The sequence below is a fragment of the Camelus bactrianus genome, chromosome 15 (assembly GCF_048773025.1).
Source record: "Camelus bactrianus isolate YW-2024 breed Bactrian camel chromosome 15, ASM4877302v1, whole genome shotgun sequence".
In the NCBI taxonomy this organism is placed as follows: Eukaryota; Metazoa; Chordata; class Mammalia; order Artiodactyla; family Camelidae; genus Camelus; species Camelus bactrianus.
The window spans coordinates 59,644,310-59,656,847 of record NC_133553.1 but is presented as its reverse complement, the minus strand read 5'-3'; the positions used below and the strand labels follow the sequence as shown (position 1 = coordinate 59,656,847).

The following is a 12,538-nucleotide window of genomic DNA, read 5'->3' as shown; positions in this document are numbered from 1 at the left end:
TCTGAGTTGCTTAAGTGGAGTAGGGTTGAAGTATTTTGGTAAGATGTTGTCAAATAATCTTCTAGAAGGTTAATCTTTTTCTGGAAGAAAATAGAGGAAGCATACCCCTTAGAAGGCTAATGTAACCATCCAATTCAGAATGCATGCTGCATTTTCCCTCCTGTGCCCATGGCAGTCGGTCACTATTAATGGTCAACCACATTCTTTCCTACTAAACTCAAAATCCCTTTCAACATAGGGTTCCAGTAGCCACTACCAATTAATTGGAATTGGCCCATGAGATGGAAACTGCTTTCAGTTCTGGTCCAGATGAAAGGTAATAAGCCTGGGCGAGGATTTTAAGCAGCAGGGACGAAGTGATAGCAGGATGAAGACCCTTCTTTATCTAGGAAAGGACACCTCACAGCCCCACCTCCTTGGTTCACAGAACCCTGAGAGAGCCAAGGGTAACTCTAGAGACAAGCCCAGAAGTCAGAATTGCCCTGGGGACACATGTAAGACCAGTTTGTACTGAAGCCCCAGAGCTCACCTGGACTGTCCCTCATTGTCCCAGATGGAAACCCCAGGTCGGTTAGCCTTGGCTGGCTTCCAGAGGTGGAGAAGGAGGCAGACCATGGATCTCATGACTCAGTGATCTTCCACGTCGGGGACAGATGAGGGTTTCTGGCCCTGGCTTGGTAGGAGCTTGAGAGAGGATGCAGTTAATTCCCTTTAGTCACTCTGGGTCTTAATGTCCTAAAAGAGAGACCCAGCCTGAGGCTATAATAAAACAGAAGCAGCTTTGGGCTCATCTCTGAGAAACACCTGTCACTTTATTTAATCCATTTTCCCTTTGGGGGAGCAGCTTCAGCTGGCAGGAAGCTTCGTTTCCTTCCTCTCTGCTGGAATTCCTCGATATTAGGCCTTTGTTTTCTTCAGCCATTGAAAAACTGATCTCTGATTGCACAATATGACTGACACTATAGAATCCCATTATGCCCAGTGGTGGTAATAGATCAGATATGCATGTAAAGAGTTAGGAACATTAATCCCTGACTTGTCACCACAACTTCCTTTAGACTGTTATTATTCAAAAGATTAAGTCATCTGTATGCCATCCTGGTCTCCACTTGTTTAGGACTTTTAAAATTGTTGTTCCATAATGAAATGGCTTCAGTATGAAGGCTTCTGGGACTGGTTTTTGCCCTCTGTCTCTTTGTTCATGTCTGTTTCTTCTTTGGCTCTTACCAGGAGAGCCAGGAACTGGAGAGAAAGGAAAACCTCTGCCTGTTCAATGATCCAGAAGGGACTAGGATTTCTTTCTTTCTTTCTTTCTTTCTTTCTTTCTTTCTTTTTTTCTTTAACTTTTTTTATTGAGTAATAGTCATTTTACAATGTTGTGTCAAATTCCAGTGTAGAGCACAATTTTTCAGTTATACATGAACATACATATATTCATTGTCACTTTTTTTTTCACTATGAGCTACCACAAGATCTTGTATATATTTCCCTGTGCTATACAGTATAATCTTGTTTATCTATTCTGCATTTTAAAATCCCAGTCTGTCCCTTCCCATCTCCCGCCCCCGTGGCAACCACAAGTTTGTATTCTATGTGTCTATGAGTCTGTTTCTGTTTTGTATTTCTGTTTTGTTTTGTTTTTCTTAGATTCCTCATATGAGCGATCTCATGTATTTTTCTTTCTCTTTCTGGCTTACTTCACTTAGAATGACATTCTCCAGGAACATCCATGTTGCTGCAAATGGCGTTATGTTGTTGGTTTTTGTGGCTGAATAGTATTCCATCATATAAATATACCACATCTTCTTTATTTAGTCATCTGTTGATGGACATTTAGGCTGTTTCCATGTCTTGGCCATTGTAAATAGTGCTGCTATGAACATTGGGGTGCAGGTGTCTTTTTGAAGTAGGGTTCCTTCTGAATAGATGCCCAGGAGTGGGATTACTGGGTCATATGGTAAGTCTATTCAGAAGGGACGAGGATTTAACCAAAACATATAGATCTATAGAACAAAGGCTTATTGAAAGAGTTACAAAGGAGCACAGCACCAAGATTGTGTGTGTGTGTGTGTGTGTGTGTGTGTGTGTGTGTGTGTGTGTGTGTGTAACACAAGGGCAGAAGGAGGGAGGATGAAAGAGCAGAATGGCCTTGAGTGGGCAGATGGAGGTGTGACTTGAAACACCTATGACCAGACACACACCTAGCTGGTTTGAAGCCTGAGATTAACACACATGCTCCCTGTTACCCATCACCTAGTATTTCCTCAAGGTTGAGCTGTATTGGCATTCAGCCTCCCACACTTTTTTCTGTCATGTCCTACTCTAATTATTAAAAGATTAAGTTCTCCAGAGTAAGTGGCAGAATTGCTTCAGGTGCAGTTTCTTTTGGCTAGGACCAAATATGTAACATTACAGATAGCAGTAGGAATCCAGTAATTAATTTAAAAACGAGTCAACATTCAAGATATATGCAAAAGTTCCTAAGGCTGTAGGCCGTATTCCTAACAGGGCTTTAATAGCTACAAGCAAGCTTCTGGTCCTGCTCCCTTGCACTTTAGCAGAAGGATCTTTCCTTAGATGATAGGTATTAACTGAGCACCTATTGATGAATAGGAAGGATACCTGGATTAAGAGAAGCTGACCTTAGTAAGTTCACAGATCTTAGTTTACAGACTAGTTAGGAAGGAATATTAACATACCTTGGGCAGTAGGTGCCTGCTGTATATATGGACTGATTGTGTCCCCACAAAATTTGTGTATTGAAACTGAATCCCCAGTGTGATGGCATTTGGAGGTGATGGCCTTTGGGAGGTGATTAGGTCATGAGAGTGAAGCCCTCATGAATGGGATTAGTACGGTTATAAAAGAGGCCCCCTGCCCCTTGTGCCGTGTCAGGACACAGTGGCTAGTCAGTCGTCTAGGAAGCAGGCTCTCACCAGACACCAGTGTGCTGGTGCCTTGATCTTGGGCTTTCCAGTCTCCAAAACTGTGAGAAAGAAGTTTCTGTTGCTGGTAAGCCACCCAGTCTGTGGGCTTCTGTTATCATGGCCTGAATGGACCACGGTGGCACCTCTGTGATTCTATCCACAGGCTCCAAAACACGTGCAAGATGTGCTAGAAGGAAATGCGTGAGGTTCAGAGAAAGAAGAAAAGTTTTTGGAGGAGGTGAGCTATGAACTGATTCTAAATACAAAGCAATGAACTGTTTTTGTTTTTAAAATAGCTTTGGAATTTTTAATTATAAGACTAATAACTGTTTATATTAGAAAATACAGGTTAGGGAAAAAAAAGTTTAAACTCCCAACTATCCCAACACCCAGAAGTAACTGTCGGGCGGGCATCACCCTGCAGCCCAGACCCCGTCTTTTTCCCGACCCCCTCCCCGCCCTGTCAACCATTCTGGTCGGATCTACTTCACACCGACAAAGCGTCCTCATTAGATTTCGTTTCACAGAATGTTTTTACTGCTGCAGCAAGTTTGAAAACTACTGCTAAACACCAGGACCGGGTAAATCTCCCTGAATCCTGATTTCCTTGCATCACTCTCCTTCTGATCAACCGCCAAGGGCACCCTCCTTAGCTTCTGCTTCTGGCCACCATCTATCTTTGCACCCTGGTTTCCCATCAACCGCCCCCTCCACCCCAAGACCCTGCTTCTAGAATACGATGTGCACATTCCTACTCCCTATCTTTTGCTCACATCTTTCTGCTACATTATAGGCCCAGCTCTTCTCTTCGAATATTTGCATTCAAACTCTATAACCTGAGTTTGTCTAGCTTTATTGGCCTATGACTCATAGCAATAGCAGCTCCCTACGTTGCCCCATCCGAGTGAAGCAAGATCTCTGAGGCCCTTCAAAGTCACACCCCGAAATTTCACCCCACGTGTTGTTTGACTGTTCCCACTCCAGCCACCTTTATGCCCCATGTTTGTGCTTCTAGCCAAGGCCACTACTCCTTACGTGCCCTCCACAAATACTGTAATGTCTTTTCTCCTGATGGACCCAAGACTCAACCCTCGAGGTGCCAGCACTGTGTCCCCTGGAGTCCTCAAAGCACAGGTGCTAGGCCAGCCTCCACCCTCTGGACTCCAGGGGACACTATTCACAGCTCTATGACGCAGATCCTTCCTGAAAGCAGTTCTTGGGCATCTGCCCTCTTTCCACAGGCTCAGACCAGAGTCCTTCCCAGTCTCCCCCACAGAGGCACCCTTGACAATTTCTCATGCAAATACACATCCGAGAGCTGTTTGTCCGTCTGTACTTGGACGTACTCGGATATACTTGGATGTGTTCTAGTCTTGCTGGTGGAACTAGTTAAGGTTCAAATCAGGAACCCCATTACGTTCCCTTTAAGACCGTCAGACTCAGCACCAACCTTTATAAAATCTTTTTCTCAGGCTAAATAAACATACAAGCCTCTGTAGCAGTCATGGTTGTACAATTGATTTCGTAATTAATCATGTTTTTTCCTTATGATAATGCTCTGTTCTTTCCTCAAATTGGTGTTAAAATTTTTATTGTACCAGAAAAAATATTTTAAAGGAATATCTTTCTGATTCTGAGGATATTAAGCAATGAAGGATATTCCTCTTCTCTGTCAGTCCTTAAGAACATAGGTGTGGCTTGAATATTTAAAAAGCATCAGCATTTCACCTTTATGTCTTGTGTCATCATTGTAAGGACTATGGTTTTCACTGCTTTGCGTTTATAACCATGCCTGGTAGTCAATAGGCACTCATATACCAGTTGGCTTTTTCATTTCAGGGAGGTTTAAGGTCATTATTTGTACCTTAAGATAGCAGAGGTAAAAAGACAAGACAAAATAAAACAAGTTATAAAAAAACATTTTCAGAAAGAATAACCATGGAAGAAAGTTTACGTCAGCATTTTGGTGATAGACTAAAAGATTCCTGAAGTTATCCTCCTTGTAGGCATTGCTTGAAAAGTCACACATTGAGTATCTCATTTGCCTATTCCATAAATGCATGTTAAGCACCTACTGTGTATCAAACAGACAACATCCATGCCCTCCAGAAACTTCCAGGTTAGTACAGAGAGCCAAAGACTAAGCTAGATCCTTTCAGACTGTGATAAGTACCTTGAAGGAAATAAACAGAATGGGAAGTAAGGATGCAGCTCTTTTGGATTAAATGATCAAGGAAGACTTTCTGAGGAGGTGATATTTAAGCTGAAACAGATGGATGACAAGGCACCAACCACAGGCAAAGTCAGGAAAATAATGTTCCCAGGGACACTACATGCAGTCTCACAGGTTGTGCACTGCTCATGAACTCCATTTACATGGACAACAATGGCACCCCCTAGAGATGTGCAGTGCAGCAGCAGCTCAGAGTGTTCCAAGCATACGTGAGTCAATTCACTTGTATAGTTAATTTACTTTTCTCAAGTCAACTTGCACATCTATTGACAAGCACTTAGTCTATCTGGACGCAATGGCAATCAAATTTAACCATGTGCTGATTCAGACAAGTCAAGAAGATGACCCTCAGCAAATTGCAGGCTGAAGTTGATGATCAGCTTATGACAATATGGTCTCCACTTCTGCAGATGTGAGAGTGAGCCTAGAAATTGACACAGTTTAAGTGGGAAAAGCTTGAGATTATTTCAGGCACCAATCCATTGTCTACTATAGTCATAATGCCGGGAAAAAGAAAGATGAGTAATTGCTGCCCAAGTTTAAATCTGGTTTTCTTGGTGAGAAATCCTTCCTCTTCAGGAACGATCAGATGTGAGATTTTGAAAATAGCCTTTATAATTAGAGACTACTATTAAAGGCATACCAAATTAACCATTCGACTCCATGGCATGGTGGTATCCCATAATGACAGGTTAATGGAGTCCATGCTTAATAAAAAAACAAAAGGGACCATTAGACTTCTAGTAAAGTCAACACTAGCTGTTTGCTGGCCACACATCCCCTGTTGAACTGACCTCAAGAGCAAATATACAGAGAAACTTTGAGGTTTAACGGATTTCACAGAAGGATTCAAAGGTAGCTTTCTCATCAACTTAAAATTAGGTAATGGAGACTTAAACAGAACTGATGTGTTGACCTCAGGTTGCTCTGGAAATGAGACATCCAGAAACCAATGTCCTGTTCCCTGCGTCTCTCAGCTGATTCTACTTCCTCTCTGAACTGTGCTCATCAGTGTTTGAATCTGTCCAAGTCAGTTCTGAAGAGGAAGTTCCAGTCACTCCTCCCCCTATACTTCTGCGTGGAGAACCCAACGAGTTCAAGGGAGAGGGGAGCTGGCAGGAACACAGGGCAGGACGGGGCAGAAGTGGTGCTCCCAGGCAGGTGCTGAGAATAGAAAGTCGTGCACAACCAGGGGAAGGAAAAATGCTGGCCAGCTTTGGCAGGTGGGATTACCAAGGACCTCCAGTTGTGGGAATCGGGATGGAGGTGTCCATCCACTAGTGCCAGATGGAGCAGGGTTATTCTGGGATATCTGATTCAAAATAAGTGAAAAGACAGGTCACGATTCAAGACCTAAACAATGAGAATTCAAGAACTGTAGGCTCCACATAGCTACCCAGAGCATGCTTGCAATCTTTACTGTGCATATGAATCACCTGGAATCTGCCTAAAAATGCAGATTCTGATTCAGTAAGTCCGGGATTCTGCGTTTCTCATGAGCTCTCAAGTGATGTCAGTGTTGCTGCTTCATGCATCACAGTTGGATACAGGGGCTCCAGTACAGGGCAAGGTCCCTCCTCCTTTTTCTCCTAAACTTCAGGGTCCCAGTGGGGAGGCCTGGAGATTGGGCAATAACACCACCATTGCCCAGCAACATTCCTGACAAGATGCAGCAGCACAGGGACTGGGAGCAGTCAGAGCCCCTTCATGAATTCCACGAGCAACTGGCTGAGGCTCAGAGCAGAAAGAGCCTGAATCAATGGGCATAAGAAAATGGACAAATTATAAACAAAGGTGGGTTATATTAGTGAATCAAAGGGAAAGCCTTAAAAATCTCTGTCCTTTTTAATGCCTCAAATAAAGGATGCTCATCACTCCCGCTGTGGTTCGTGCTCTGACTGAGTGAGTTCTCTCAGCAGAGTAAAAGTTGTCTAAGTACATTGAACAAACACTGACGCAGGCCAGAGGGTGGGGTTTATGGGTTATTTCTCTTTCATACTAACCTTCTAGGGAAATGCAAAGGAAAGACTTCCTCCAGGGCCACATTCCTGGGCTCTAAATTGGACGCCATGATGGTTAATGTGTGGACTTGGGCTAGATTATAGCACCCCGTTGTTCAATGAAATAACAGTCTAGGTGTTGTTGTGAAGGTATTTCGTAGAAGTAGTTGACATCTACAATCAGTTGACATTACATAAAGGAAATTATTCTTGATCGTCTTGATTGTCAATCACTTGAAAGGTCTTAAGAGCAAAACTGAGGTTTCTCTGAAGTAGAAATTCCACCCATTAAGTGCAGCTTCATCTCCTGCCAGAGAGTTTCCAGCCCCCTCTCTGCCAGTCCCCACAATCATGTAGGCTAATTGCTTTAAATAAATCTTGTTCTATATCCATTTGATCTTCACTATTCACAGATTCTGAATTTTTGAATTTGCCTACTTGCTAAAATTTATTATAAGCCCAAAATTAATACCCGTGGTGCCTCCACTGTCGTTCACGGAGATGCGCAGAGGGGTGAAAAATTTGTCACCTAGAGCACACGTTGCCTTCTTGTCCAGCTCTCAGGCTGCAAACAAGTGTCCTTTACATGGTCTGTGTACCGCCATGATTTTCATACTTCTGTTCTTTTTGTTGGTGATTTTGCTGTTTACAATGGCCTGTAAGCATAGCGCTGAAGTGCTGTCTAGTGTTCCTAATGCCAGAAGGCCGTGATTTGCCTTGTGAGAAAATACGTGTTAGAGAAGCTTTATTCAGGCATGCATTATAGTGCTGTTGGCTGTGAGTTTGATGTTAATGAATCAACAGTGTATATTCAGTCAGATGTCTTTAAACAGAAGTCCAGATAAAACAAGGTTGTATTTTCATCGGTTGATGAAAATGTTGTGACTAGAAGTTCACAGGAACCTAACCCTGTATTTCCTCTAGGAGCAATGGCTCAGTATTTGCTAATTCAGTGTTTGTGGCAACTTTATGGAATGTAACTACCATGAGTAGTGAGAATTGACTCTGTGTGTGTGTGTGTGCGCGCACGCATGTGCATGTGCCCTACTGGCTCTGTATCTCTGGAGGTACCCTGACTGATGCAGGTGTGGTTATCACCCTTTCCTTCAGGGCTAGCTGTGCAAGGCACAGAGGGTGAGGGTCTTCTGTCCTTTCTGCATTCAGATCTCTGGCAATATTCTGCAGAAGGAAGAAAGGGGTTCATGCATAAACCATCTAGTGAATGTTAATAGTCCCCTTTTAAAAGCAAAGTTTTTCTCTTACTAGTCGATATTTAAGGACACAAACTATACACAAGCCCTATAATTTAGACGTTACTCCATCTCCCTGATAAAGTGAGAAGTAGGCTAGATTAGGTAATAACTGGAATGCATTTCAGCATTTTTAATGTAATTTGGATGATGAGCCCCAAATTACTTTTCCAATATAAACCAATCAAGTCTATTCCAGTTTGAGCGACTTTACCAAAAATAAACTTCTTTATGAATGCATAAAAAAGAGAATTAGACTGTCTCCAAGGCATTGGGCCTCTTCCCAAAAGTGGAGAGAAGCCAGCATGTCTCAGAGTGACATGGAAGCACCAATTTAACAACCCACTGCCCTTCCTCTCTTCACCCAACTGGTCAGTTTTAGTCTTCTCAGAGGCTGTGGTTATGAGTCTAGCTTGCCTGGTCCACAGCTGCAGGCTCCACTGCTGAATTATAAATTTGTCATCCTCCATGTCACACTGTCTGATGTAGGAGGGACTGGCAAAAAGGAGTAATGTCTTAGGTCAAATCCCACCCCGCTCCTGGTGCATCAAGCAAGCTCACGCCCTCCGTGGTGAGTCAACAGTGCCGCTCTGTGGGGACCAGGCACTTTCCTCCATGTGCCTCCCCACATCTGAATGAGGCTTGAAAAGACTTCCATAAAGCTCTCTTTTTTCTTGAAGAACATGTCACAGCTAAGACTGAGCACCATGCATCAGCTACCATTGATCCTGAAATAAAATACTGTTTGGACAAAAAAACCCCAAAAAGCTTCTTTCTTGCACAGCTTCAAGGATATCAGAACACCATCCACTTCTCAGACTATCCATCACGTATTTCAAGTGTCAAAAAGTGTTCAGCGTAAACAGAGGAAGGGGAAAGCATAATATAGTGTGAAAGTTTTTTTGTATTCAAGTGTTTCCCTTTTAATGTTTAGCAATTTCCATGATATGACTAGTGCTCTAAGCTGTTAAATGGTAACATGAGAGCTGACTTGCCCTGTGACTACTAAATTGACACACTAAATAAGAATGATATACTAAATAAAGTTGAAATGAATGTCATCCTTCCACCAAATGAAAAAATTGTAGAAATATCTGTAGTAGACAAAGTGATTGAGTCAAATAATTTTGACCAGGAAAAAAAAAAAGTCTAAATGTCTAGACAGGACTAACTCTTACGCAATTTGGCTTATAGGGTCCATCTCTGCCTGTGGCTCTGGGTCCCGCATTTTCACACCTGACTGGTCACCTCCCCTCCCGCACACCAGGTGTCAGGTGCTCTTTCCCCTGTTCTCAGCTGGTTGCTCCCTTCAAAAGAATTCAATTAAGTAAGGGGTTGGAAACTACAGCCCACAGGCCAAATGCAGCCCACCTCCTGTTTTTGTAAATGAAATTTTATAGAAACCCAGCCATGCTCATTCCTTCCGTACCATCAATGGCTGCCTCCACCCTATAGTGACAGAGTTAAGTAGCTACAACAGAGACCTGATGGCCCATAAAGTGTAAAATATTTACTATCTGATCCTTTACCAGTCTGCTGGTCCCTGAAATCAAGTCCTTCACACAAAGGTATTACAGTTTTGATATGTTACTTCTCCAGGAGAAGAAATCCATTACTTGGGTTTTAATAGGTGGTAACTTCTTAATTTGATGAAAGTAATGGCTAACAGCAGGATTTAGGTCATCAGCAGTGGGATACTCAGGAGATATTTTGGGTTGGGGGAATTTCTTAAGTTCAATGACTACCTATTCCATCTACCCATCAACCCAGTTGGAGGGCCACCTACTGAGAATTTTGATAAAGTTGGGAGGTTATGGCTGGTTTGGAGAAAGACTCAAAAGAGAGGTCAGTCTGAAAGGAGTTTGGGATGGCTGCAGATGGCATTCTGGAGCGGGAAACACACAACCCAAGAGATTGTCATTTGTCTCAGTCTGATTCAAATGTTTACTCTTATCGCTTATAAACTAACAAAAATATTTTGAGGTCCATTTAAAGAATCAGATTCTTGACTTTGGTTGTCCCCTAAACTTTGGCCTTTCTACTTTTCACAGATATCTAACTTCACGAAAATAAATCTTTTTTATGGCACAGAGAAGATTTTCTCTCTGAAGTTCCCATAAGCAGTGTTATTTATCTGTGAAGAAGTCTCCTCCCACAAAGCAGCAGCAGTGAGCTCGTGGTACAGCCTGGCTTCCAGAGCACAGAGGCTGGATTCTCATCGACATTCTTAGGCAGACTTCACAAGACTTTGAAGTGGCCGCTGTACGAAATGGGAGCAAGAATATCCAGTTTCCCAACTCGAGGTGATGCCTGGGAGTGATGATCACTCCTAACATTCGTATTTGTTCAGGATATTACATCCCAAAATGTTCTCCAAAAAATTCTCTTGTTTAATCCTCAGGACGGTTGTTAACATGAAAATTGTCACCCCCTTTTTGCAGGCAAGGAAACGAAGGATCTGAAGGGTTAAATGACTCACTTCAGATCAAACAGCTGTTGGAGGAGAAATTCAAACAAAAAATTCAGGTCTTCAGAGTCCTCTCAGGGTAGAAGGTTTATTCTCTGAGCTCACGTTGGAGGGAACCTGGGGCATCATCAAAAGCAGCTACACCAGTGTAGTCATTTATGGAACTCTTAAAGGTCAAGGTTTCGTCGCTGTTCAGGTACAAGAGCGGTAAGTGGCAACCTAAAGAGGTATGGGCTGCTTTCAGGTGTCCCCATGAGCTACCCAGGATAAGTACCAGAATGTCATCACATATGGTTCCTGGACCCTCCTGGGATGGTGCTCACATAGCACTAGCACTTCAGGGGGGCTTTCTGCAAACTAGAAAAATGCAGACCAACTACACAAAGATGTTCCCTTACTCCAGCTGACCCAGCCTTGGGCCAGGGCTCAGCTCAGCAAGCTGAGCAGGCTAGATCCAGCCCCTGCTCAAGTCCTTCATCTAGACAAGGCATCATTGTCCAGGCACAGCTGGTACAACCATCCTGTGCCCACTCAGTTCAGAGAGCTTCCTTTACCAAGAGGGGATGCTAAAAAGAAAGATAACCTTCTTATTTTTTTTAATGGAGGTAGTAGGAGGCCTCCCAGGTCCTCATGCATGATAAGCATGCACTTTACCACTAAGCTGTCCCTAACCCCTAAAAGGTAACCTTCTTGAGAAGAACTGAATCCATCCAGGACAGTAAACAATACACCATTTACGAAGAAGGTGACAGAGTCGAGACTCGGTATGGTTTGGGTAGTGATGACAATCTTTCTGAGCTGGAGAACTCGAGCTGATCACAGTCCAGCTCATCTCACTTCTACCTGCTTCTCCCTCTTGGCTGAGCCCCTCTCCGTGTCGCACTCAAGCCTGTTTCTCCCGTTAATTCACGTGCTGCTACACTGAATGGAAACATCCTTGAACTGGAGGGAACATATGGCTAGCAGAAGGGCGGAATTATTCTTTGCGAGCGGGTGGGTGGCCATCCCCTTCAGCGCATCTCTGTCACTATATGACAGGCAACCCTGCTGGGATAGGACACCTCCTCCAAGACTACACATTTCCGAGAGGCCTACTGCCACCAGAACATGCTGGGTCTCTTCCCGTTCCTCCTCTAAATGTTCTTGGGAGCCCATAGCCTCCTCTTGGCCATGGGGCAAAGTCCAGCTGAGCTCATTAATCACATTACAGCCATCTTTCCTGCTCAGAGATCAAAGGCAGCAAGAGCTCACAATCCTCTTTTGAATTGTGTTTTCATAGGATTTGAAGGAAGGCTTGATTCAAGAGCAAAATGGCAGCTCCAGCTAATCCTGGGAAAGACCAGTAAGGCTAACTTAGGGTGTAGCTACCAAGAAAGCAGGAGGAGAGGGAGCTAGGAGCCACTCCTATTCATGTGCCGAAACCAGGTAGTACTGAGAATAAGACGATAAAGCAGGAGTAGAAGTGGATCCTCAGACTAAAAGGTTCGATTTACACTGAACACATTCAGTTGAAAGGTGCCCTGCCTTGCATTTATCCAGTGTGCCAAGAAGGGTCACTGAAATCATGTCCAGTCTCGTTCTGATAATTACTACCACCGTGGTCCACATAAAAATGGTTGAGCAAGTGGATATGCTTCAACGACTTCCTGTCTCCTTTTCTA

The 12,538-nt window shown here is 43.5% G+C and overlaps 1 protein-coding gene across 2 annotated transcripts in view; it reads left to right on the top strand.

Annotated features, from left to right (window-relative positions):
- Positions 1–3,111: 3,111 nt before the first annotated feature.
- PELI1 (pellino E3 ubiquitin protein ligase 1) overlaps positions 3,112–12,538 on the top strand; it is a 151,221-nt gene continuing 141,794 nt past the window's right edge. For both annotated transcript variants that reach the window (XM_045514399.2, XM_074341220.1), the window contains exons 1-3: positions 3,112–3,165; positions 10,462–10,713; positions 10,852–11,084. The gene's annotated coding sequence lies outside the window, so the exon portion shown is untranslated. The remainder of the gene's footprint in view (positions 3,166–10,461; positions 10,714–10,851; positions 11,085–12,538) is intronic.